A 25,596-nucleotide genomic window follows, 5' to 3' on the forward strand; every position below is an offset into this window, starting at 1 on the left:
TCGAGTACAAAAAGTACTCATGTCGTACCTCTGTTTTTTAGAGTGTACAGGGTAAGCTGAACATTATATAGTTTTGTTTTTCTTAAACTAAGCTAATTCCAAAGTTAAGCTAACTGACTGTCACAGGCTGTATTTTATTAAGCGCAGAGTTGGTATGTTTTGATTAGTGCATTTTTAACCAGCTATCAGAAACATAGAAGTTTACATGGTTTACATGGTTAGCCTACCATTACCTTTCTGTTAGAAAAATCGCTGTATATTCATACCTGGTTTAAAATCATCTGCTGCATTCCGATCAGCTGCTTAATCTCACAGCGGGGGAGGGGCTCCCCCCCCCACCACTTTCCCCCACACTCTCCTGCGCACACCGCAAAACCAGCAAGCTGATTGGCTGTTTTTACTGAGAGGCGGAACTTAATTCCTGAACCGGCTTCGTGATTGGCGTTAAGAGATTTCCCATTTACTCATCGGTCACCTGTCTCCTCATCAATAGTACAGCTGATCTGAGCGAAACCATTTTATTTTTGGGGGGGACAAATCCACCTTTTTCTTATATTCCCCCCGGTTCCTACGCCAATGTGTGTAATGACTGAAGCTGAAGTGTGTTTAGTGATAAGAGCTGTGGTGTGTATGATGACAGAGAAGTGTGTTTAATGATGAGAGCTGGGTGTGAATGATGACTGGAGCTGAATTGTATTTAGTGATGAGAGCTTTTGTGTGTGTGTGATGACTGGAGCTGAAGTGTGTTTAGTGATAAGAGCTGTGGTGTGTATGATGACTAAAGTTGAAATGTGTGTTTAGTGATAAGAGATGTGGTGTGTATGATGACTGAAGCTGAAGTGTGTTTAGTGATGAGAGCTGTGGTGTTAATGATGACTGGAGCTGAAGTGTGTTTAGTGCTGAGAGCTGTGGTGTGTATGATGACTAAAGCTGCAGTGTGTTTAGTGCTGAGAGCTGTTGTGTGTATGTGATGACTGGAGCTGAAGTGTGTTAGTGATAAGAGCTGTGGTATGTATTATGACTGAAGCTGAAGTGTGTTTAGTGCTGAGAACTGTGGTGTGTGTGATGACTGGAGCTGATGTTTGTTCAGTGTAGAGAGCTGTAGTGTGTGTGTGCTGACTGGAGCTGATGTTTGTTTAGTGTAGAGAGCTGTGTTGTGTATGATGACTCAAGCTAAAGTGTGTTTAGTACTGAGAGCTGTTGTGTGTGTGCTGACTGGAGCTGAAGTGTGTTTAGTGCTGAGAGCTGTTGTGTGTGTATGATGACTGAAGCTAAAGTGTGTTTAGTGATGAGAGCTGTGGTGTGTGTGATGACTGAAGCTGAAGTGTGTTTGGTGATGAGAGCTGTGGTGTGTGTGATGACTGAAGCTGAAGTGTGTTTGGTGATGAGAGCTGTGGTGTGAATGATGACTGGAGCTGCAGTGTATTTAGTGCTGAGAGCTGTTGTGTGTGTGTGATGATTGGACCTGTATATTTCAGGGTTCCACCTCCAGCTTTGTGAGCTCCTGCATTGGAGCTGAGAAGCTATTTCTGAAAGAGGGCAGATTCAAATCAGAATGCTGCACTTTTTAAAGTCTAGCCAGTGATAGGACATGATTTGAACTCTCTTTAGCTTTTCTCAGAGAACAACCAAACCATTCCATCCGGTGCTGCGTGGCTTTAGCTCGGCCTGTGGAGGGTACCGAGCCAAAGTGGGCGAGGCCAGGAAAACTTTTTTCATCTGGTTGAGAAAGAAAGAAATATGAGGTGAAGAGACCCTGTCCCTGTGGTCTTCCATTTCCTTACTATGTTCCTCACAGTGGAAACTGACAGGTTAAATCTCTGAGACAACTTTCTGTATCCTTCCCCTGATCAACTATGTTGAACAATCGTTGTTTTTAGATCATTTGAGAGTTGTTTTGATGAGCCCATGATGCCACTCTTCAGAGGAGATTCAAATAGGAGAACAATTTGCAATTGGTCACCTTAAATTCCTTTTCTCATGATTGGATACACCTGCCTATGAAGTAACCAATTTTGTGCTTCAGTAAGTCAGTAAAAAGTAGTTAGAAGTATTCAAATCAATAAAATGATAAGGGTGCCCATACTTTTGCACCGGTCAAATTTTGGTTTAATGCATATTGCACATTTTCTGTTAGTACAATAAACCTCATTTCAATCCTGAAATATTACTGTGTCCATCAGTTATTAGATATATCAAACTGAAATGACTGTTGCAAACACCCAAATATTTAGAACTAAAAATGATTAAGATTAATAGGGGTGCCCAAACTTTTTATATGACTGTATGATATGTAGTTCAATCATGCCTCATACCTACCCACCTATCTACCCTCCAAACTACCTTCTTACCTACCCACCTACCTACCACCCTGCCTACCTACCAACCTACCCACCACCCTGCCTACCTACCTACCTACCTACCATCCTGCCTACCTACCTACCTGCTTACCTACCAACCTACCTACCCACTTACCTACCCACCAACCAACCTACCTACCTACCAACCCACCTACCTACCACCCTGCCTACCTACCTACCTGCTTACCTACCTACCCACTTACCATACTACCCACTTACCTACCCACCAACCAACCTACCAACCCACCTACCTATCACCCTACCCACCTACCTACCTACCCACCTACCTACCACCCTGCCTACCTACCTACCTGCTTACCTACCAACCTACCCACTTACCTACCTACCAACCAACCTACCTGCCTACCTACCAATGTACCTACCTACCAACCTACCTACCTACCAACCTACCTACCCACCTACCTATCACCCTACCCACCTACCTACCACCCTAGCCACCTACCTACCACTCTACCCACCTACATACCTACCCATCTACCTACCACCCTGCCTACCTAACTACCTGCTTACCTACCAACCTACCTATCTAAATGTTATTATTGTTACATGACTACATAGTGGAAACCTCAGCATGTTCTCCTTATATTCATAGTTAAAGTCTCTCTCTCTCTCTCTCTCTCTCTCTCTCTCTCTCTCTCTCTCTCTCTCTCTCTCTCTCCTCTCTCTCTCTCTCTGTCTCTTTCTCCCCCCTCCACTAGAGGTAAAAGGCAGGAACAGTACAGATCAGTGGAACAGGACCGGCGTGTTCAATCTATTTTTGCCTGTTTGGCTGCGCAGCCACGGGGCCTGCGTGCAGATCTGCCACCATGTATACTTCATGTGACACTCGACGTGCGACACACGCCTGCTGACTTTCAGCCGCCCTTGTTCTGAGAGTGGAGCCAGCCTCAGTTTGAGCTGTGTGTGTGTGTAGCCAATCTGGGGAAACTCAGAAAACTACACATCACGACTCTCAGCCTACAACATGTAAAACATTAAATATCACCATAAACGAATCAAATGCAGGGAGAATTACACTGCAAACCTAATGGTTCTGTTGAATTCTACTGGTGTCAGGGATCAGCATTCAGTAACTGTCTCAGATCACTTATTACAAGGGCCTTTTCCCTGCATGTTAAAATAAAGAAATATACATTTTATTTTACTTTTCTGTAATAAAAGTCCAAAGTAGAATTGCTTACATTATCACAACTGTCACAATTAGAACTATAAATTAAACACAATCAATTACCTTATACTTTCCTCCAAGATATTACACATATACTATGTACAGTACCGTAAAAAATCCTGACCCTGTCTCAGTTAGAATTAAAACTCCTAATTCGAGCAGAATACACAGTAATTGTTCATATGATCAGTAACAAACATTCATGCAATGTGTTCATTACAACATTTCCCAAGTTTTCACAATGGACGTCTAGTATTATTTACAGTATATAGTTTGGTATTATTAAAGAAACCTGATTGGGCAAATAACTGATTATTTTTACGGATAATAATATTTTATTATTAAACTAGCTAATATTAATATACTTTGTTTAGGTGCATACTACTGTGTGTTTATGGGTCATTGTAGTATGGTGGGTGTATTACCTTTTGTTATTAAATAATAATAGTTTTAAATAGTTTTAAATAATAATAGATACTATGTTAAATATCTCTTTATTTTGTATTGGAATGTTGAAGATAAATCAGTTTGCTTTATGTTCTATTATAATTTTTAAATATTTATTTTTCCTTTCATGTACTTGTGACAGTCCAAAATACAACAAATGCCAAAAAGTGAGAAAAAAAAAAACATAAAAGGTGTTAAGGTTTTTGTGTAAAAAATGAATATATAACAGTTGATTAAATATATATATAAAATATATTAAATTATAAAAAGTTTTAGAATGGAACAGGAAGAGTCAGTTTGGCTTTCGGTCAGTGAGAACAGAAGACAAGACAGTAGAGGATTATTTGATGGTCAGACAGAGTCTTCTCTTGCGTCGCCAGCAGGGAAAATGTACTCACTGTCCTCATGATCCTGACAACTGAAAAACTCAGAATCTCAGCAGAGGAGGAGAGACTGAGGGGGGGTGCAAGAGACAGAAGCAGAGAGTGACAAAGTGGAGTAAGATGTCATTTTTAATTTACGCAAACACAGAAAATGGCAGACGCCAGATATCTGGCCTAAAGCCATGTAGTTGCTGCGCGATCGTTGTGTCCTTGAAGACTTCAGGTGAGGATGAAGCGCGGGGAATTGGAGCCACCAGAACGATCACAACGATTTAATGAACAGGGCTTTACTGCGCCACTCAAATAGCTGTCTCTAAAGAACACTCGCCACACGCGCCAACCGTGCCACATATAAAAACACACCACTCTAATCTCTCCCGATACGCTCACCCGCACACACAAAACACAGAACATGCTGAAATCACAATTACACATCGCTGGGGATGTTTGCAGCACCATCTGATAGACAGTCTGGAATAATTGTCATTTATACACGATTAGCCACCCAGTAGTTAGTTAGAACTCCTATCAGTTCTAAGGGCGTTTTCCCAGCAGCACTATTTGGTCCGGTTAAAACGAACTCTGGTCCGTTTGTAACTTTAGTGCGGTTCAATTGAGCAGGTGTGAAAACAGTAATCGCACTCGGGTGCGGATCAAAAGAACCGGACCGAGACCAGCTAGAGGAGGTGTCTCGGTCCGGTCCCAAACGAACTCTGGAGCGGTTCGCTTGTGGTGAGAACGTGATCCGGTCTCGATCGGATCCAGCTATTAAATATAAGCCATTTATTTGAGCTAAACTGCTGAGACAGCAAGCACAGTTTAAACTGATATATTAGCCAGATAACGCTAATTACCACAGCTGTGAACAAACACGGTGTCCATGCACGCGCCGTCTGCGCTGCATTCACTGCTTACAGCCGCGTGACTCTGTTTACTATGTATACTATGTATATTTACTATGACCAGAGAAACAAACTACAGGTGTGAAAACGCCCTAAAAGTAAAAGTGGACTCAGGAAGAAAAGATAACAGATTCAAACTTTTTTTATTTTTATTTCACACCACTTAAAGATCACACCATCATTCACCAGCCTTTCAGCTCCAAACCACCACATATTTCCTTCACCCTCTGCAGATTTATAGTCAGATGACTTGATCAGAGTATAAGCTTCTGAACAAGATAAGTTATTCTCTCGTCTTCATTCTCGTTTGTTTTTCTGCAAGCATGAAATGAGGCTAAAAAAAGGAAACAAATGTGTCACCGGGGAAAGGACGCACACCAAATGACAAAATACTTTTTCGGGTATTTTATTCTGATAGATCCCACTCTAGGGATTTTTATGAAATATTGAATATAAAATGTATATTAATTATAAAACAATAGGAAATAAACAAACAAAAATAAATCACTGGCTTCTTACAGACAATGAGCCTCAAATATGAAATAAAAGCAAAATAAAGACAATCAGCACTTGCTGAGCAGAAATATTAGTCTCAATGCACAACAACACTGCACCACCTATCTTTGACTTACTGCAACTGCAGTGTACAGATTTATAGACTTTTATCAGAGCTTGTACTCAATTGTACTCAAAATAACAAAAATAAAATGAATACACTGTAAAACCCTAGCTTAGAACACAGTACAGTATTTGGTAGTGGCACTAATTACAGAAAATAGACAAATAACATTAATACCACCTTAATACCATTAACAGAGCTCTTTTTATATTTGTTTTTAAGCTCACCTCAATTTACTCAGCTTTACTCAACAAGACTTGAGCATTTCATCAAGAGAACTTGGACAAACAGCTTCTGTAACCCAGAAAAATACAAGGCTTGACCACGAGGAGCACACTACCCCACAGAAACAATGCCATCTGCCCGCATCTGGTTGTGATTCATCCAAAATACATGTTTAGAAAGGCAAAATATGCATCTACTACTGTTATAGGCCAACTAAACCTTATATTGTTCAGTACTTCCTGATTTTTACCTCTTATTTCATTAGGATGGCTCTGGATGAATCCTAAAATGGAGCACCACCATACACTGCAGCTTGAGCCTCCTTCTCTACCATGCTCTTATATGGAGTTAAATCAGTGTCACCAGAACCTGAAACAAAATAACATGATTCTTGAAAATAAAGAGTGTGTAATCTGGTGTTCTTGAACAATTTACCTTCAAATATTTAGATATTTAAAATTCAGGTATTGAAATTTCAGATAAGGACTGTTTTAAAAAATTCAGGTACAAAATTTTTAAGTAAAAAAAAAATCATGTAGCAAAAAAATAATTCAGGGATTAAAAATTCAGGTTGTAAAAATTCAGGTTATAAAAATTCAGGTTGAAAAAATTCAGGTTATAAAAATTCAGGTTGTAAAAATTCAGGTTATAAAAATTCAGGTCGAAAAGATTCAGGTTATAAAAATGCAGGTTGTAAAAATTCAGGTAAAAAAAATTCAGGTCGAAAAATTTCAGGGAAACATCCGGGGTACACAGAATGACCAATCAAGCGCGGAGCTAATCGAGCTCACAGCGGCCAATCACAACACAGCTCTGAAGCCTGTGGGAGCTGCGTCTTTTTTCACTTGTGGAGAAGCTCCGTGGCAGCTGCTGGGAGAACACAGCTCCTACAGTCGTAAGTAAACTATAAAAACTCTTAAAACTAGTGTTTATTGTTGAAATGGTTGTGTGTTCATGATTGGAAGTGGCTCAGAGCGCGAAATTACGTTAGGTTAGGAGAGGAGAGGGTCAAGTTAGCTAAGTTTAGCCTAGTTTAGCTTAGTTAAGCCTAATTTAGCTTACTTTAGGCTAGTTTAGCTTACTTTAGCTTAGTTAAGCCTAGTTTAGCTTACTTTAGCCTAGTTTAGCTTACTTTAGCCTAGTTTAGCTTACTTTAGCTTAATTAAGCCTAGTTTATCTTAGTTTGGGTTAGTTTATGTGAAGTGATGTGAGGCAAGGTGAGGTTACGTTATTTGAGTCTAGTTTAGTCCAGTTTAGGTGAGGTATCTTATGTGTTGTTAGGTAGCTGGCATTGAGACTGGGTGACTGGATGTAAATAAACAGTGAGTAAATTAGCTATTTAATAGATATGTAGAGCGTCCTCTTATCTCTGTGGTTTATTATTGACTGACGAAATCAGTTTATTTCTGTTTTAGTTAGTTAGATATCTTGTGTATGTAACTATTGAGGTTCGTACACCATGCTATTGCCAGATTCGCCATTTAACAGACTGGCGTTGGCTAGCTGTTATATTTATATATGTGTATATAAATATCTAATTACCTTTCCTGGGCTTTCTGGCTGTTAATTCATGTCAGTGCAGTTTAATTAGTTTAGATGTATTTGGCATCCAAATACATGTTGATTACCAATATCTAATGTAACATTATCATTAATGTTGAATTATTTATTTTTTGCTTTATTTTGTCTAACATACATTCTGTTGTGTCTTGTTTTTTAGGTTGTGACCGTGTGAAGTACTGCATATTACCAAAACTAGGGGAAATGTGCTGTTAAAAAATGTGTTAACTGATTTGTATGTGTTTATTAGCGTATATGTGTATATATATATATATATATATATATATATATATATATATATGTGTGTGTGTGTGTGTGTATGTAAGCCACTCTATGGCTACTTTGTGTGATCCTCTTTCTACACAGTATTATATGTATATTTGTTTGAGATACCACATGTAGAATGTTTTAATATTGGAGAATGATTTATTTTATGATTTTATTTTTCCACCAGCTAATGTTCTGTATGTTTTGTAAACTCCTACACTTCATAGAATAAACATGTTTTCTAAAAAGACTTGTACTTAAGTCTAGTTATTTTAGTTATCTAGACTAGTTATCTTAGGTCAAGAAAACAAGAGTTTTACCCCTGAATGTCACAGCTGTAGGGGATAATTATCAAGATCTACTGCATGGCAATAGGTTTTTATTTCATTAACAAGTAAAAAAGCTTATTTTAGAGTATGTCAAAATCCTTGAGTAGACAAAGACTAATTGTTTGCTAAATGTATTACATTACTAAAGCAAATTATTCACAATACAAAAAGTAAACATATTTATTGACCTAAATATACTCATTCTTTTCAGGACAGTTTCCATCTGTTTTTATGTGCTGTGATTTATAATGACAAAGATTGAAATAATATTGTGTTCTAAACATAGAACTTTGCAGTTTGAAACGGAGACAATGAAAAAGAACCATAAAACAAGGTTGGTTGAAGGGTTTACACATTTATTTACATAAAATAAAAGTACAATGTCTATCACATTTGGCTTAAGCGGTCAAATACACAAAATGTCAGTGTATAGATATATAAAACGTAAGTGATTGTATAAAAGTATTAATTATCCAATTTCAGGTAGTTGGTGTTACTAGTCTCTCAGTTAGTGAAATGGGGATCAGCTGAGTGCAGTATAAAGACACCTGTCTGAAAGCTCTCATCACTGAACTCCATATAATTAATTGTGAGATTACTGGGACAAACTACCTGGACCTGAATGAGCTCAGTCACTTTTTAGGAGGTCAATATACACTGCTCAAAAAAATAAAGGGAACACTCAAATAACACAATATAACTCCAAGTAAATCAAACTTCTGTGAAATTAAACTGTCCACTTAGGAAGCAACACTGATTGACAATCAATTTCACCTGCTGTTGTGCAAATGGAATAGACAACAGGTGGAAATTATTGGCAATTAGCAAGACACACTCAATAAAGGAGTGGTTCTGCAGGTGGGGACCACGGACCACTTCTCAGAACCTATGCTGTCTGGCTGATGTTTTGGTCAGTTTTGAATGTTGGTGGTGCTTTCACACTCGTGGTAGCATGAGACGGACTCTACAACCCACACAAGTGGCTCAGGTAGTGCAGCTCTTTCAGGATGGCACATCAATACGAGCTGTGGCAAGAAAGTTTGCTGTGTCTGTCAGCGTAGTGTCCAGAGGCTGGAGGCGCTACCAGGAGACAGGCCAGTACACCAGGAGACGTGGAGGAGGCCGTAGGAGGGCAACAACCCAGCAGCAGGACCGCTACCTCCGCCTTTGTGCAAGAAGGAACAGGAGGAGCACTGCCAGAGCCCTGCAAAATGACCTCCAGCAGGCCACAAATGTGCATGTGTCTGCACAAACGGTTAGAAACCGACTCCATGAGGATGGTATGAGGGCCCGACGTCCACAGATGGGGGTTGTGCTCACAGCCCAACACCGTGCAGGACGCTTGGCACTTGCCAGAGAACACCAGGATTGGCAAATTCGCCACTGGCGCCTTGTGCTCTTCACAGATGAAAGCAGGTTCACACTGAGCACATGACAGACGTGACAGAGTCTGGAGACGCCGTGGAGAGCGGTCTGCTGCCTGCAACATCCTTCAGCATGACCGGTTTGGCAGTGGGTCAGTAATGGTGTGGGGTGGCATTTCTTTGGAGGGCCGCACAGCCCTCCATGTGCTCACCAGAGGTAGCCTGACTGCCATTAGGTACCGAGATGAGATCCTCAGACCCCTTGTGAGACCATATGCTGGTGCGGTTGGCCCTGGGTTCCTCCTAATGCAGGACAATGCTAGACCTCATGTGGCTGGAGTGTGTCAGCAGTTCCTGCAAGATGAAGGCATTGAAGCTATGGACTGGCCTGCCCGTTCCCCAGACCTGAATCCGATTGAGCACATCTGGGACATCATGTCTCGCTCCATCCACCAACGTCACGTTGCACCACAGACTGTCCAGGAGTTGGCGGATGCTTTAGTCCAGGTCTGGGAGGAGATCCCTCAGGAGACCATCCGCCACCTCATCAGGAGCATGCCCAGGCGTTGTAGGGAGGTCATACAGGCACGTGTAGGCCACACACAATACTGAGCCTCATTTTGACTTGTTTTAAGGACATTACATTAAAGTTGGATCAGCCTGTAGTGTGTTTTTTCACTTTAATTTTGTGTGTGGCTCCAAATCCAAGCCTCCATTGGTTAATAAATTTGATTTCCATTGATGATTTTTGTGTGATTTTGTTGTCAGCACATTCAACTTTGTACAGAACAAAGTATTCAATGAGAATATTTCATTCATTCAGATCTAGGATGTGTTATTTGAGTGTTCCCTTTATTTTTTTGAGCAGTGTATATGCAATTTAATGTTTACATAATGGGCAAAGGAACTCCTCTTCTTCAGGTGGGTTTCCTACACAGGAATGATGGAAGCACTTGTCGCATCCATTGCAGGCAATAACGAATGAAAAAAAAATCAAATACAGTGGTATGAAAGCTTTTGAGCACCCCTGATATTTTTCATGATTTTCTTTTATAAATCATTGGTTGTTGGGATCGCCAATTTCAGTTAAATATATCATATAGCAGACGAACACAGTGATATTTGAGAAGTAAAATTAAGTTTATTTTTTACAGAAAGTGCGTAATTATTCCTTAAACAAAAATGGGCAGATGGATACCTTTGGGCACCCTTGTTGTATTGATTTGAATATATTTAGCACTAATTATTGGAACACAAAATTAGTTTGGTAAGCTCATTGACCCTTGACCTACATACACAAGTGAATCTAATTATCAGAAAGGGTTCATGTAGCCAATTGCAAGTTTTTCCTCCTCTTTACATCTTCTCTGAAGAGTGGCAACATGGCAGCCTCAAAACACAACTATAAAATGAATTGAAAACAAAGATTTTTCATGTTTTTGGGGAAGGATGCAAAAAGCTCAGAGATTTCAGCTGTCAGTTTCCACTGTGAGAAACATAGTGAGGAAAGGGAAGACCACAGGCACAGTTTGGAGCAGAGACGAAGGATGGCGAGAACAGTCATAGTCAACCCACAGACCAGCTCCAAAGACCTATATCATCATCTTACTGAAGATGGAGTCACTGTGCATCTTCAAACCATTTAGCACACTTTGCACAAGTAGAGGCTGTATGAGAGAGAAATGCAGAAGAAGCCTTTTCTGTGCACACGCCACAGTCGCTTGAGGTATGCTAAAGCAGATTTGGACAGCCAGTTTAATTTTAGCATACTGTGCTGTGGGCTGATGAAACTAAAACTGAGTTATTTAAACATCAGTGATGGTGTGCATGGTGGGGAAGAGGGAAAAAAATTAACATTTGCCAGTTCCATCATACTGTGGGGCTGTATGGTGAGTGCAGGTACTGGGAATATTTTTAAAGACAACGACTCTAAAACACTAAACTCTGATCAAAATCTACTTAAGAATTCATGCAGAGGAACAAGTATGACATTCTGGAATGATCATCTCAGTTCCCAAACTTGGATATTATTGAAAATCTGTGGTGTGATTTAAAGCGGGCTGTTCATAATCAGAAACCATCAAACCTGACTGAACTGGAAATGAAGAAAAATGGTAAAATATTCCTTTAACCAGAAGCCAGACTCTCATTGGAAGCTACAGAAAGTGTTTATAGGCTGCTAATCTGCAAAACAAGGAGCTACTAAATATGGATGTAATTTTTCTTTTGGGATGCCCAAATTTCTGCACCTGGCTTTTGTAAAGAATTATTGAACACTTTCAATAAATCATATAAACTTCATTTCATTTCTCAAATATCACTGTCTTCATCTGCTTTATGATATATTTTACTGAAATTGCTGATCCAAACAACCAACGACCTATAAAGAACATTTTTGAAAATGATCAGGGGTGCCCAGACTTTTTCATACTACTGTTTGTACATTATATCAGACTGTTCTGACCTTATCTTAGCAATACAAGTAGGTGACAGCCAAAGAACATAAAATAGATACTGTCATTTATTGGCAACAAAATGTTTTAAAACAGAACTTCGTTTGTACCCATTTAGGAGGCAAAGCAGCTTCCAAAGCATGATGTGGAGTGGTTTCCCCAGAGTCTGCACACATCAGACAAATCTACAAAACACAACAGAATACATTTGTATGCAAATAATTGAAACACTAAGCACTCATTTTTTTTAGCATAAATACACTTGTGTTGTCTGGTAGGTAGGTAATTAAATTAGGCTGCAATGCAGACTGTTTACAGTATTCTTCTTAATGCGTCAGAACTGGAACGTGCAATTTGATACACTGATTGCTAAATAATCTATGGGTGGGTGGAAACAAATAGTCGAACCGTTGGTATTGATGGACAAACCCAATTTGACTGACAAAATCCTGAGCCGGGTACAGCCCTAATATGTTTAGAATACAGTAACTATTCTCCTGAAATCTTTTTGCCGTAGTCAGCAGTAAAATCATAAATAACACAAATAATAATAACAGTTTTATGCAAACATTTGAACATCACTGGCAACACAATTGTGCCTAAACGTTTGCACAAGATGCATGTGTATAACATGTACTTCAAATATGCTATGATTCAACATTACTTGTTAATAATTCATAATTAATTAAATGAACTTAAATAATTAATTAAACCACTGAGATAAGAGGACGCTCTACAAATCCACGAAATAGCTAATTTACTCACTGTTTATTTTTCATCCAGTCACCCAGTCTCAATGCCAGCTACTTAACATAAGATACCTCACCTAAACTGAGCTAAACTAGACTCAAATAACGTAACCTCACCTTGCCTCACATCACTTCACCTAAACTAACCCAAACTAAGATAAACTAGGCTTAATTAAGCTAAAGTAAGCTAAACTAGGCTAAAGTAAGCTAAACTAGGCTTAACTAAGCTAAAGTAAGCTAAACTAGCCTAAAGTAAGCTAAATTAGGCTTAACTAAGCTAAACTAGGCTAAACTTAGCTAACTTGACCCTCTCCTCTCCTAACCTAACGTAATTTCGCGCTCTGAGCCACTTCCAATCATGAACACACAACCATTTCAACAATAAACACTAGTTTTAAGAGTTTTTACGAACGTGAGGACGAGTAAACAAGTTATAGTTTACTTACGACTGTAGGAGCTGTGTTCTCCCAGCAGCTGCCACGGAGCTTCTCCACAGGTGAAAAAAGATGCAGCTCCCACAGGCTTCAGAGCTGTGTTGTGATTGGCCGCTGTGAGCTCGATTAGCTCTGCGCTTGATTGGTCATTCTGTGTACCCCGGATGTTTCCCTGAAATTTTTCGACCTGAATTTTTTTTACCTGAATTTTTACAACCTGAATTTTTGTAACCTGAATTTTTTCGACCTGAATTTTTATAACCTGAATTTTTACAACCTGAATTTTTAATCCCTGAATTATTTTTTTGCTACATGATTTTTTTTTTACTTAAAAATTTTGTACCTGAATTTTTTAAAACAGTCCTTATCTGAAATTTCAATACCTGAATTTTAAATATCTAAATATTTGAAGGTAAATTTTTCAAGAACACCAGATTACACACTCTTTATTTTCAAGAATCATGTTTTTTTGTTTCAGGTTCTGGTGACACTGATTTAACTCCATACTCTTAGCTCCTCCCTTTCCTCTCTCAGGGTGACAACACTTCTGATTGTGTTTCTTAAAGTTACAGACACACATTTTAAAGGTGTATTCTCAATTCACCACCTGGCTACAAATGTAAATCTAGTCTATAAAACTAGTATATGCAACATTTTACAATAAGGATACATTAATTGTACTTATGACAATAATTATTGACACTATCAATTAGGTTTAATAGTAACTTTAGTTAATTAGTTATTATTATTTACTAAGTCTCATTTCTTTCTAAACAAAAACATTTAGTATTAAAAACATTAACCATTTAGTATTTTTACTATGGTAAGTTCTATTAATTAGCCCTTTAAGACCTGAATTATGAAAAAAAATTATGAAAAAAAAGAGAAAGCTGTTTCTGCATGTAATAAAAATATATACTTTAAAATATAAACTTTTTTCCGCAAATCATCCCTAACTTGTAAAAAATCATAACAAAAGTTATGAAAAGTGTTTATTGTGCTTCATTACCCGGACACTGCCATGCTTTAACTTCAGTGTGGAGATTTTTTTTTGTAGTGCAGTGGATAAGCTGCTGTCTGATACATTTCTATTCTGATGGAAAAAGTTTCAGTCTGTGTTGAGTGCAAGAATACACAAAGCTCATGATGTCCGTCATAATAGATGCAGGGTCTGAAAGGGTTAAGGTTCTCTTGTTGTAAACTGTTACTGTAGTATCTGTAGTATAGGTTTTTCTGCAGTATATGGAATGAAAAGTGGCCTCTGGCTGGGTGAGGGGGTGTGGTTAGGGTAATCTGCTGCTCTGTGGGCAGCGCTGCTGTACAGTAACTGGCTTGTTGACTGGCTCTGCGGCAGCAGGTTGCCAATATTTCAATCGGCAGCATAATTAATAATTTATTTAATACTTCAGTGCTGACTTCTGTGTGTGACAAGTGCTCAGGTCTATTTTTAGCATAGCCAATGAATTGTGTTTTATTAAACCTTCGTCCTCCTGCAATCACCTCGCTCCACTCTAAATTGGGATGGCGTCAAGGTTGAAGATGTCAATAGAAGCTCTCAGAGGGAAACTGTCCTAAGTTCATTTGTGAGCTGCAGTACAGAAAGTCATGCTTGTGGTGTTCTCCTGACATTGTGCTAAAAAAACTGACCAGACACCTTTACCTTTTATACAGTTTAAAAGTCAGCAGATCTGAACAACTCAGTAAATCCAAACATAGCAAGAGCAATTTATATCAGTGTTTCATCAGACATAGCTGTATTGACAAAATGTGTGCATCATCTAGGAACTATTGAGCATTGTTTTGTTCATAGCCCTGGAACTGATATTTATTTATTTATATAACTTCTGGTTATACCAGCAAAACCATCTTTTCAACACAACTTCAACATAACCATCAACTCTCTCTCACCAACAAAGGTTCCTGGAACCTGGGTGTTATGGTTGATGACCAGCTTCTCCTTCCTACCTGCACTTACTCCCAGGCCCGGAGTGGCTAATCGGGAGATTCGGGAGGATTCATGTCAATCATGTCAATCTCGAGTTTGGGCCGGTTGGATGGAAAAAATAATTTTGATATCTGTCAAAATAATCTTATTATTGCATTCATTTCCATTCAACAACGTATGCATTCTCTATTCATCTGACAGCACAGCCCCTACTTCGCAGTAGATTAGATGGGTTTAACCATCTGAGGGAATTCTCCTCTTCCAAATGTTTGAGTTGGTTGCGACCACGAGTGTTCTTTTCTGAAGCGATAAAATTAAATACAGCAAACAGAATAGCACAAAGCGTCACTCGGCTGTGATGGAGGGTAAAAAGAGGCCAGGCGGAGCCGAAAAGGCCAGATTAAAAAAAAGAATGAAGATGGAAGAAGAAGCTGCCAAATGTGCAAAATTAACAAGCTTGTTTTCCAGAGGATAGACTTCAGCTGCAGCCAGTAAACAGAGATATGGAAATAATCTTGAATTGTCAGCTATTGCGCAATGTTTGCAATGTCGACTTAGCGTAGTTTATTTTGTAGAGCCCAATACACATCATTAACCTCTTAACACGCCCTGGCCCGCCGACGGGCCAGAAATATGTCATAATTAATATCTGGCTGTGGTTATGAATAATTATAGATACCCAACATTCCATTTTAAAGCTTAGAATCTCTGCTTTTAAGCTACCTAGCCTATTTAGCTGTATATCCTTTCAGAAATTAAACATTTAGGGCAAAATATGCCTTGTTTATTAGAATTATGATTCATAATTTCCATATTTGCCTTTTTGTACGTATTATATTTGATCCAATGCTAGGGTGACCAGATTTGGGTTTCTGAAAAGGAGGACACCTTTTTCAGGGGGTGGGGGGTGGTTGGGGATGTCAGTTTTATTGAATTCATGTCTAATATGTATTTTCTGAATTTCTCTGATATAACAGCTCAATTCTAATTCTTCGGGTTAAATGTGCTTCCTCTTTTAAACAGCTATAACATGTATTTGTATCAGGCTACACACAGGGCTGCTTTATGAATTCATGCAATGCAAAAGCATTTGAAACTGTTTTACGCAGTGTGGGCATACCTTTTGCTAATATTACTTTTATATTTTTTACACTTACTTTTTAAGTTAACTGATCATTTATTATCATTAATTTCACTTGTTTGAGTGCTTTTTAAAACATGTTGATCCACAGCAAATAGACTACAAAACTCAAACTATGCAGCCTTTCAACATACCTTTAACCTAAGTATCTAAAATAAAATGATGTAGCCTAAAATACACACTTGCTGCTCATCCAACACTCCTCATTCTTGACAGTTTGCTATCAGCCATTGCTCATCATTCTCATGTAATAGAGCTAACGTTACCTCCATCACCTGTGTGATCCCTGTGTGATCCTAACTTTACTAACGTTACTACCTCACATTCCTGCTCAATCTATCCCACGGTTTCTCCGTCGCAAGCCTGCTCTGCCGGTCTGCTGCTCAACACTGAACGTACCACACAGAGAAAAGGTGTAGAGCCGGCAGACATACATGTGCTTTCGCTTGTAAACACTCGGGGGTAGACTGGCAAGCCCACGCCTTCTTCTTCACACACACACAATGCAAAGTAGATAGATTTGAGGAGAAGGGCGTGACTAATTTGCGATACAGAGAAACCTGGACGGCAAACACCGCTCCACAAACCAGCAGATCCAACAAACCATTCTCCAGTAATCCTTATTTTTATCCAAACAGTGCTTGAAGAAATTTGAGCCATAAAAAAATGAATATCTATTTTAATCCGCTGTAACTTCCCTTTAAGCTACCCGTATAACTTATATGGACGGAAAGCTTAAAGTCTCGTCTGATCAAATATGTGTCAGCCGACTCTGTCGCCCAATCAGGTGGCGAGTAGAATATACAAAAAACCTTCTTTACTGCAAAAAAAATTATAAAATAAGTAGTTTTTATTCTTATAAAGTGTATAATGTTTTATGTTTTCAATAAACTTTGTAAAGGCTTCTAAGTAATATTAATTCATGAAATTAAAAATGTTACCTTTTAAATGTTTATCTGATTTAAATTTGAATGAAAGATGTTTAAGTAAAGGGTGTTCTGTTAACTTACCAACATATACTTGAACTTATATGCAATAAAAAGGCATTGTAAGAGCTAGCTGCTGTTTCATTTATTCAAATTCCTTCTCCATGGAAAAAGTGGGCCGGATTTGGGCATGAAACTACCGGACTGAAAAAAACCTCCCGGCCGCTGTGCTCCTCCAATGAACGTCGCCTCGCTTTACCAAACAAACATTCACACAAAGCAATCCAGACTGTTCTCATACAGAGTTCCCCAATGGTGGAACAAACTACCTTCCACTACCAGATCAGGAGAATCTCTCACTATCTTTAATAAACTCCTGAAGACTGAGCTCTTCAAAGAGCACTTACTCTCCTAACACCTCTAACTAACTACCTTCTACTATCAGATCAGGAGAATCTCTCACTATCTTTAATAAACTCCTGAAGACAGAGCTCTTCAAAGAGCACGTACTCTCCTAACACCTCTAACACACTAACTACTTCTAACCTCATTTCCATCTTCCCCTCCTCTACTCCTCTATCCTATTATTTCCCTTCGACCTCCTTTAGGCCCTATCTAAAGATATTTTTTTACCTATTTTTACCTTATTTTAACATTTAAAAATATAATGATACAGTTGGGGAGATATAATAAGTGCATGAATGAATGAAGTTCAACTTATTAAGGGCCTTTCTAGAAACCCAAGGACACGTTTTATACACAACCATTCATACTCAGCACTCATCCACACAGCGGTGAGAAGCGGCAGCCAATAGCGTACAGCGTACTCTCAACCGGAAACTACCGTCTGGAGGACTGCATCAGGCACTACAGCATTTACCCAGCACAGAGTGCCAATCCATATATGGGCACATCATATATACATTTACACACAAACGTTCAAACATACCACACACTTACACATACACACCAGATCAGTTTTAGAGTGTACATTTTTCTGGGCAATTTAGAGTATTCAATTTACCTGATCTCCATATTTTTGGACTGTGGGAGAAAAAAAGGAGTCCCCAGAGTAAACCCACACAGACACAGGGAGGACATGGAAACTCCACCCAGATAGGGACTTGAACTCAAGACCCCAGTGCTGGGAGGCAAAAGTGCTAACCACTAACCATTAATAACCCTTTATAAAGGTAGTCTTATTTTAAAGTGATAACAAAATTACTCCAAAAGGGCAGAGAAAAGAACATTATACTGAAAATCAAACATGATGATGGTTTGGGGCTAATATTCTTGCTCCGTCATAATCTGCCCTGCCCTCGCCCAAAACACGGATTGTTTTTCTGGAGCGGTTCACTTGTAGTGAGAATGTAAACTGGTCTCGATCCAACCCAGCTATCAAATATAACGCTGTCTCTGCTACTCCATGCTGTTTACATACTGAGCGCCATATTGTGCAGCAGTCACTGCTCACATCTGCGCTGGACGTCCCATTGAAAACTCTGTGTCTGAAAGTGCAGCAGCAAATTTTCAGTATTCTGTGTTAAAGCAGTTTCACACTGCACAGATTTCCACTCTGAAACACAGAATCATCTCAGAATAGGTCAGCATCAGTGATGGTATAGTTACTTTGAAAAAGTAATCCGATTACTGATTACTCCTTTAAAAAGTAACTTAGTTACTTTATGGATTACTTGATTTTAAAAGTAACTAAGTTACTTTACAAGTTACTTTATTAGTTACTTTCAGCAGCTGCAGGCACCACCTCCTGCCGCCTTAACATAAACATTATAACCAGTTTTGCCAATACTCCCTTTATTGGAAAATGCATTTGTAACAGCAACAATTTATCTCTATTAAGTTGAACTATTTCCTAAAAAATAAGTTTTTTTTTATAAAAATAAAAAAATTAACTTAACATAAATATTTTTTTTATAAAAAATAAAATATGGTCTTTCTTGATTTTACTAAACATAAATACTTTTATTATAAAAAAATATATAAAATAAAGAAAGTCTTTCTTGACCTGAAATATTTAACACTGTAAAACTGAACATTGAACTTGTTGTTCTCTGCAGGGCAGCAAGGAGTGGTTTTATAAAACAGAACCGTGTATATGGTCTAGACCAGGGATCGCATATTTGCAGACTGCGGTCCGGACACAGACCCAGACGTTGTCCAATACGGACCCAACTACTGAGAAGGATTTAATTCTGACAGTGTTCATTTAAAGCACCGGAACTTTTCTTGTCTTTACGGTATGTGCGCTCTGCGCCACAGTGAACTTCCAATCACGTGTGGTGTAAAATCTTTAAATGCTCTCCTCTGCCAATCAAATTTGTGGCAGACCGCTGCCCTGGCTAGTGAAAAAAAAACGTCTTTATAACTGGCGAAAAACGAAAACGGGCGGAAACTAAAGACACGCCGAGCGCAAGAGAGAGAGACAGGGGAGAAAGCGAGACGCGTGTGATTGGGGAAGAGCTGAGGGGGAATGGGTAAGGGAGCGGTGTGTGTGTGTGGAGGAGATGAGGTGGAGAGAGAGAGAGAGTAACGCACAGTGACTTAAATAAGTAACTTTAATCTGATTAATGGATTGGAAATAGTAACGCGTTAGATTACTCGTTACTGGAAAAAAAGGGTCAGATTAGAGTAACGCGTTACTGACATCACTGGTCAGCATATATAATAAAAAGAAGCAGATGATATAAACCACACTTGACTGTGTAGGTGCAGCAGTATTTGTAATACATGATATACTTCCAAGTCTAAAAGAAAAGCAGCAGATTCCAGTTCGCAGCAGGTCGAACATTAGGGCATATACAGCTCCCCTGAATATAAACATAGGAAAATGCCATAAATGAATCATTTCCTGTCCTGGTGATTGACTCTTTTATAAGTGCTGAGAAGCTGAGGACAAATTTCTTTGCGGTGAAGATGAGGACGGAGCCGCACCAAAGGAAAAGACTTCCATTACAGCCAGTAACCTTGTGCCACTGGTTGGGAAGACCTCTGGGACTGTGAGGAAACTTCAGTGTTTATGATCATGTGTTGTGGTGAGGACTTGACATAGCCTGCATGTTTGAGGTTGTATGCAGATGGATTGTGTTAAACTACGTTAAACTAAGTTTGTGAACCCATTTGAATTTTCTATATTTCTACATAAATTTGATCTAAAACATAAATTAGATCTACACAAAGTAGATATTGAGAACCAAATCAAACCAAACAAACCAAAACAAACACATAAGAAGCACAGATCAGATTTTATTATTTATTTATTGAGAAAAATTATCCAATAATACATATACTTGAGTGGCAAAAGTATAAGAACCTTTGTTATCAGTATTTGGTGTTCACTCATTTGCACCTGCACAGCTAATTTACCTGTCTTAAATTAACACTGTTAGCTTTATATCCACCCTGTAAGTATTACACTTCAGTTACACTTATTTTGATAATAATAATTTAAGTTAAATTATTGCTATTTACAGTGATAATTCTAACTAAAAAACAAAAATGTTAATTTAACACTGGTAAATTTGCTGTGCAAACATTTCCTGTAACTGTTGTTTAGTCTTTCACATCGGTGGTCTCACACATTGTGTTGTGTTTTTCCAACAATGAGATCGAGAGAATAAGAACTGAAACGTTAAAACTAATCTGTTTCTGTTTCAGTAAATGTTTAGTAAAAGTTTTCTGTTTTTTATTTATTTTGTTTTACCTTTTATTTTTTACTAATTAAATATTAATGTGATAACTATACATAAATTACATATTTTTTATGTGATTACATATTATGGTAACACTTCCTTCCTGTATCCATAATATATTATATGCATAAATAATACCTTATAATGATTGTGATAAGTACTTGTATATTAACAAATAAGTACTAAAAGTGACATACATAGCACATTAGTACAAAATACAAGTATGTATTTTTATGAAGAGACATATTTGTGTTTTGTAACCATGTATGTTGCTTGAAATACCTATACGTTATTATACAAGCATTATTATGTATGCCTTATAGTGCATTATAAATACAGGACTCTTAGTAAGCATTAGGTGCATTTTTATTTTTTTAATGCCTCAAGTGTGTGATATATAAAGACTGATTAATTTGTTGAATTAAATTGATTTTAAAGCTTTTAATGGCTTTAATATCTTTGGGTACAGGCTTCAAGGAAAAGCATAAACGGTCAGAGGGCCCCCACCCCCCCAGGCATTCCCACAGTTTGCTGCAGACTAATTTGCTCTTATACATGATCACTAATCACTGAGGAACCGCTACTGCCTCTGACAACAAAAACACACCCACACGTCCTGCTGGTTCACCGTCCGCTGACCTTTATCTGATCTGAGCCGCGTTTTTTACTAACAGTTTAGACTGTCACCCCCGACACTGGAGACAACCTTGGCACAGGCTGGCGGGGGAATTCCACCTGTAGCACCACCACCACTCACACCACCACCGAGCCCTTTCCATAACCCCCCAGAAAATACCAGGCCTTCACCAACGTGTGAATTCATGAAATGCGACACGGGAGCTCAGAAGCCATGATATTCCCGCACGGCCGTGGCGTTCCGACTCCATGTGACGGCGGGAAAAAGAGAACATCCCTGCCTTGTCTCCTCTCATCGCATCCGAGCGTGCCCAGCTGCCAGATCGAGGAGGAGCAGGAGGATGAAGGCAGGTTGCTGCGCTGCTGACATCCTGTCCACTCCTGTCATCTCCCGGCGGACACGGCTGCGGCCACTGACGCCTGCTGTCCTCGGGCCAGCGAGGGTCCGGCAGGCTGCTGGCCAGTTTTTGGCCCCTGAGCCCTTAGCCCTGCCCCCCCGCTCACCACCCACATCAACATTAAACTGGCAGGAACTTCCTTACCCAGCTTCACAGCCTCCAACCACTGCGCTTTGTGTAGGTTTATTAATAATTTCCAGCCCTTCCCCATAGCCGGAAGTAAACAGGCTGATTTATTACTATGACAAGATATAGACATTAGTAAAAACGGTTATTTGCAGACTGTTGGCATATTATGTTTTCCCCCAGATTTTGTTGAAGAAATGGACTCTGTCTGCTCCAGACTAAAGACTGTTATCAGGAACAAATCTAAAAGCCAGGTTTTGTCATTGTATGGGACTGTCAGTACCCCTTATGATGCAGAATTAATGCCTCACATCCTCACATTCTTGCAAGAGATGCCAAATGCATTTTTCAACTGGACAATGCAAAATCCCATTCTGCACACATTACAGAGGCATTTCTGTAGGTTTAACCTTTCTGCAACAAGGGAAATACTTATCTTTCATTAGGTGACCAAGACATTAGGTGTAGTTACACATATTGTACACATAGGAAAAAAACAACATATTCCGTATGGAAGTAAAACAGTGTTTTGAAATTTAAAAGCACTTGAATTTTTAGCACTGAATTATTTTACATTGAATTATTGCATGTGATTTTTTTTGCCTCTGAATTAATCACTTTAATTTTTCAGTATATAATTTTCACTTATTTTATTTTAATGTAAAAAAAAATCAAAAGTAAAAATTCAAGTTTAAAAAATTCAATTAAAATAAATTCAGGTTGCTCAAATTCGACCTGTCAAATTCGACTGCTAAAATACAACGCTCAAAATTCGCTGTCAACATCCGGGACACACAGGATGAGCAATCGATTCAGTCTTCAATCGAGCCAACAACCAGCCAATCACATCACGCTCCGAAGATCACGTGACAGGTAGCGCCTCACAGCTCAGAGCCGCTCAACGCGAGTCACAGCCCCCTCCGCTGCTCCTCTCGAGTAGGTGAGTGTAAAACAGCTGAAAACAGGGCATTTACCTCACCACTGTGGCCATGTAATATCACTTAAACGGTGTAGAAATCCTCACTTTAACCACGGTTTGCTCTGTGGTTTGTAAACATATTAAATTAAGATAGATATCCAGATATACCTTGTTAAACTAAATAACTAAATAAATAAAGCTCCTCTGTTCATTTCAGAAAGAGCTTCAAGCACAAACACTAGATCAATTATTTATAAATACAGCCAGACTGTGTGGAAGATAATTACTACTGTAGAATCTGAGATAGTAACTTAGTTAGCTAAATTATAGCTACCTATCTTGCTAGTTAGCTGTGGGACTGTGTGATTATAGACAAGATACTACCTAGTTAGCGGTTTGTTTAGCAATACCTTATTTACACTTTGCTGCAAAGTATTTTGCTTAGTGTAATGGCCACTGTCTAAATAAATATATTGAGCTATATTACACTTACTGTACCCCTCTCAGGCTGGTCCTCTCATTAAATAAAGGAGATTTATTAGAATTACTTTTTGTCTCTTTACTAACTAATTTAACAGAGATAATTTAAGATATGACCATTATTTATTTTATGATATTAATTTTAATGTTTATATTTAATATATATTTTACACATTTGTTAACAATTCAACTCAGGCTTTTACTGAGGATATCAACAGTAAATAATAGTCCTAAAATGCTTGTGTAATTAAAATACAGCATGATTAGTCCTGTTTACTAGTGCATCTCAAAAGTGAAAAATATATATTTGTGTTTAATATCGTTCAGTAAACGGTCACCTTATGTTTAAAGCGACACATTTAACTTTTTGTATTTTAAGTTTAAACTACATATTCTAATAAACTGGGTTAAGGTAAGGACAGTAATTCTGGTTTAATGAACTTTTAGCCTGGTAAAAATTATTTGGAATATGTCACTTTACATGTAGTGTATTGTATAATTTCTGTTAAATTATGATATTCTCATGATCTTCAGATTTTCTGAGATGCATTAGTAATTGGTTTGTGCCAAAACCAATGCAATAATAATTGCAAAAATGTTTTATATAAATATAAATGAAGTAAATACTGAATCCAAACAACACCAAGTTTAACACAGTCATATTTCTTGTCTTCATTTTGTTAAACAGGATATTTTCTCGCAGAAAAAGAAAGGATAATAAAAGGTAGGTAATGTTCTTAAAATGTTTAATTATATCCATGTATCAAATGCAGTATTTTTTCAAGTTTCTTTTGTATTCCACAGGTTTCCTTTCTCCAAACTTTTAAAGAACAAATAAAGAAATCCAATTTCATGCAGTCTGTGCTGTGTTTATTTGATTTATTTACATGTGCCATGTTTTGTTTTTCTTTAGTTGTTTACATGTGTTCTGTATTTTTTTTTGGTATGTTTTAGGCAGCCTCCCTATATTCTGGCACATCATATCATGTTCATCTTGTTTGTATAAATAATAAAAGCTGTTGCAAATAATGTGGTTTCTATTCATAATCCAAATAATTCTGCATTAAATCTTCAAGTGGTGACTAAAGAATATGGACAGATCTTTGTATTCTTTGACTTCGTTCTTTTCGTGGTGAACTCTCCATAGCTGCAAGCTGAAACTTCTCCATCTTCTTTTCAACCTTAAATATTCAGATTCACTTTTAGCGACATCAGATTCATCAGATTCACTTTTAGCGACAGCATTTACAAAATGTGATAAATGTAACATAAAACATTTAATAAATATTACTAATAATACTCTCTCATGCAATATTTGATTCTCATTTATTAACATGACCTAAATATAAATAAAAATGTATAAAAGACATCACTAATAAATATTGCACTGATTACAAATTAGTTAATGCCCACACATACATCTAGACCTAGTTACCAGCCTGAGAGGTATATAGTAACTGTAATAAATCTCCTTTATTTAATGAGAGGACCGGCCTGAGAGGGGTACAGTAAGTGTAATATAGCTCAATATATTTATTTAGACAGTGGCCATTACACTAAGCAAAATACTTTGCAGCAAAGTGTCAATAAGGTATTGCTAAACAAACAGCTAACTAGGTAGTATCTTGTCTATAATTGCACAGTCCCACAGCTAACTAGCAAGATAGGTAGCTACACACTAAGAAAAGTAAGTACAGATTTGTACCTAAAAGAGTACAAAGCTTGTCGCTGGGGCTGTATCTTATATTGAAAAAAGTCCTCAGTGAAAGTCCTTTTTTTGTACCCATGGTTTTTGTGCCAGTAAAGATTATAAAGATTATAAACTTTATCATCAACAGAATATGGCTCAAAAACTTGATCCAAAATTGTCTGGCTTTCAAATAAAAAATGTGCAGTTAAAGTATATATTGTTTATTAGTACAGTGATACAGAATACTGAATGTACCCTTTGTCTGGTTAAATGGTACAAATTTGTACTTATTGCTGTTAGAAATTACTTTGTACTTTAGAGGGAACAAATCTGACCCTGTAAAG

At 38.1% G+C, this 25,596-nt stretch overlaps 1 long non-coding RNA gene across 1 annotated transcript; it reads left to right on the plus strand.

The window, feature by feature from the left end:
* The first annotated feature begins 23,050 nt into the window (after nt 1-23,050).
* LOC125781066 (uncharacterized) lies at nt 23,051-24,419 on the plus strand. The gene is made up of 3 exons (XR_007424170.1): nt 23,051-23,103; nt 24,251-24,286; nt 24,367-24,419. It is a non-coding gene; the product is annotated as an uncharacterized LOC125781066 (long non-coding RNA).
* Nucleotides 24,420-25,596: the final 1,177 nt, after the last annotated feature.

This window comes from Astyanax mexicanus, chromosome 14 (genome assembly GCF_023375975.1).
Source record: "Astyanax mexicanus isolate ESR-SI-001 chromosome 14, AstMex3_surface, whole genome shotgun sequence".
NCBI classification, from domain to species: Eukaryota; Metazoa; Chordata; class Actinopteri; order Characiformes; family Acestrorhamphidae; genus Astyanax; species Astyanax mexicanus.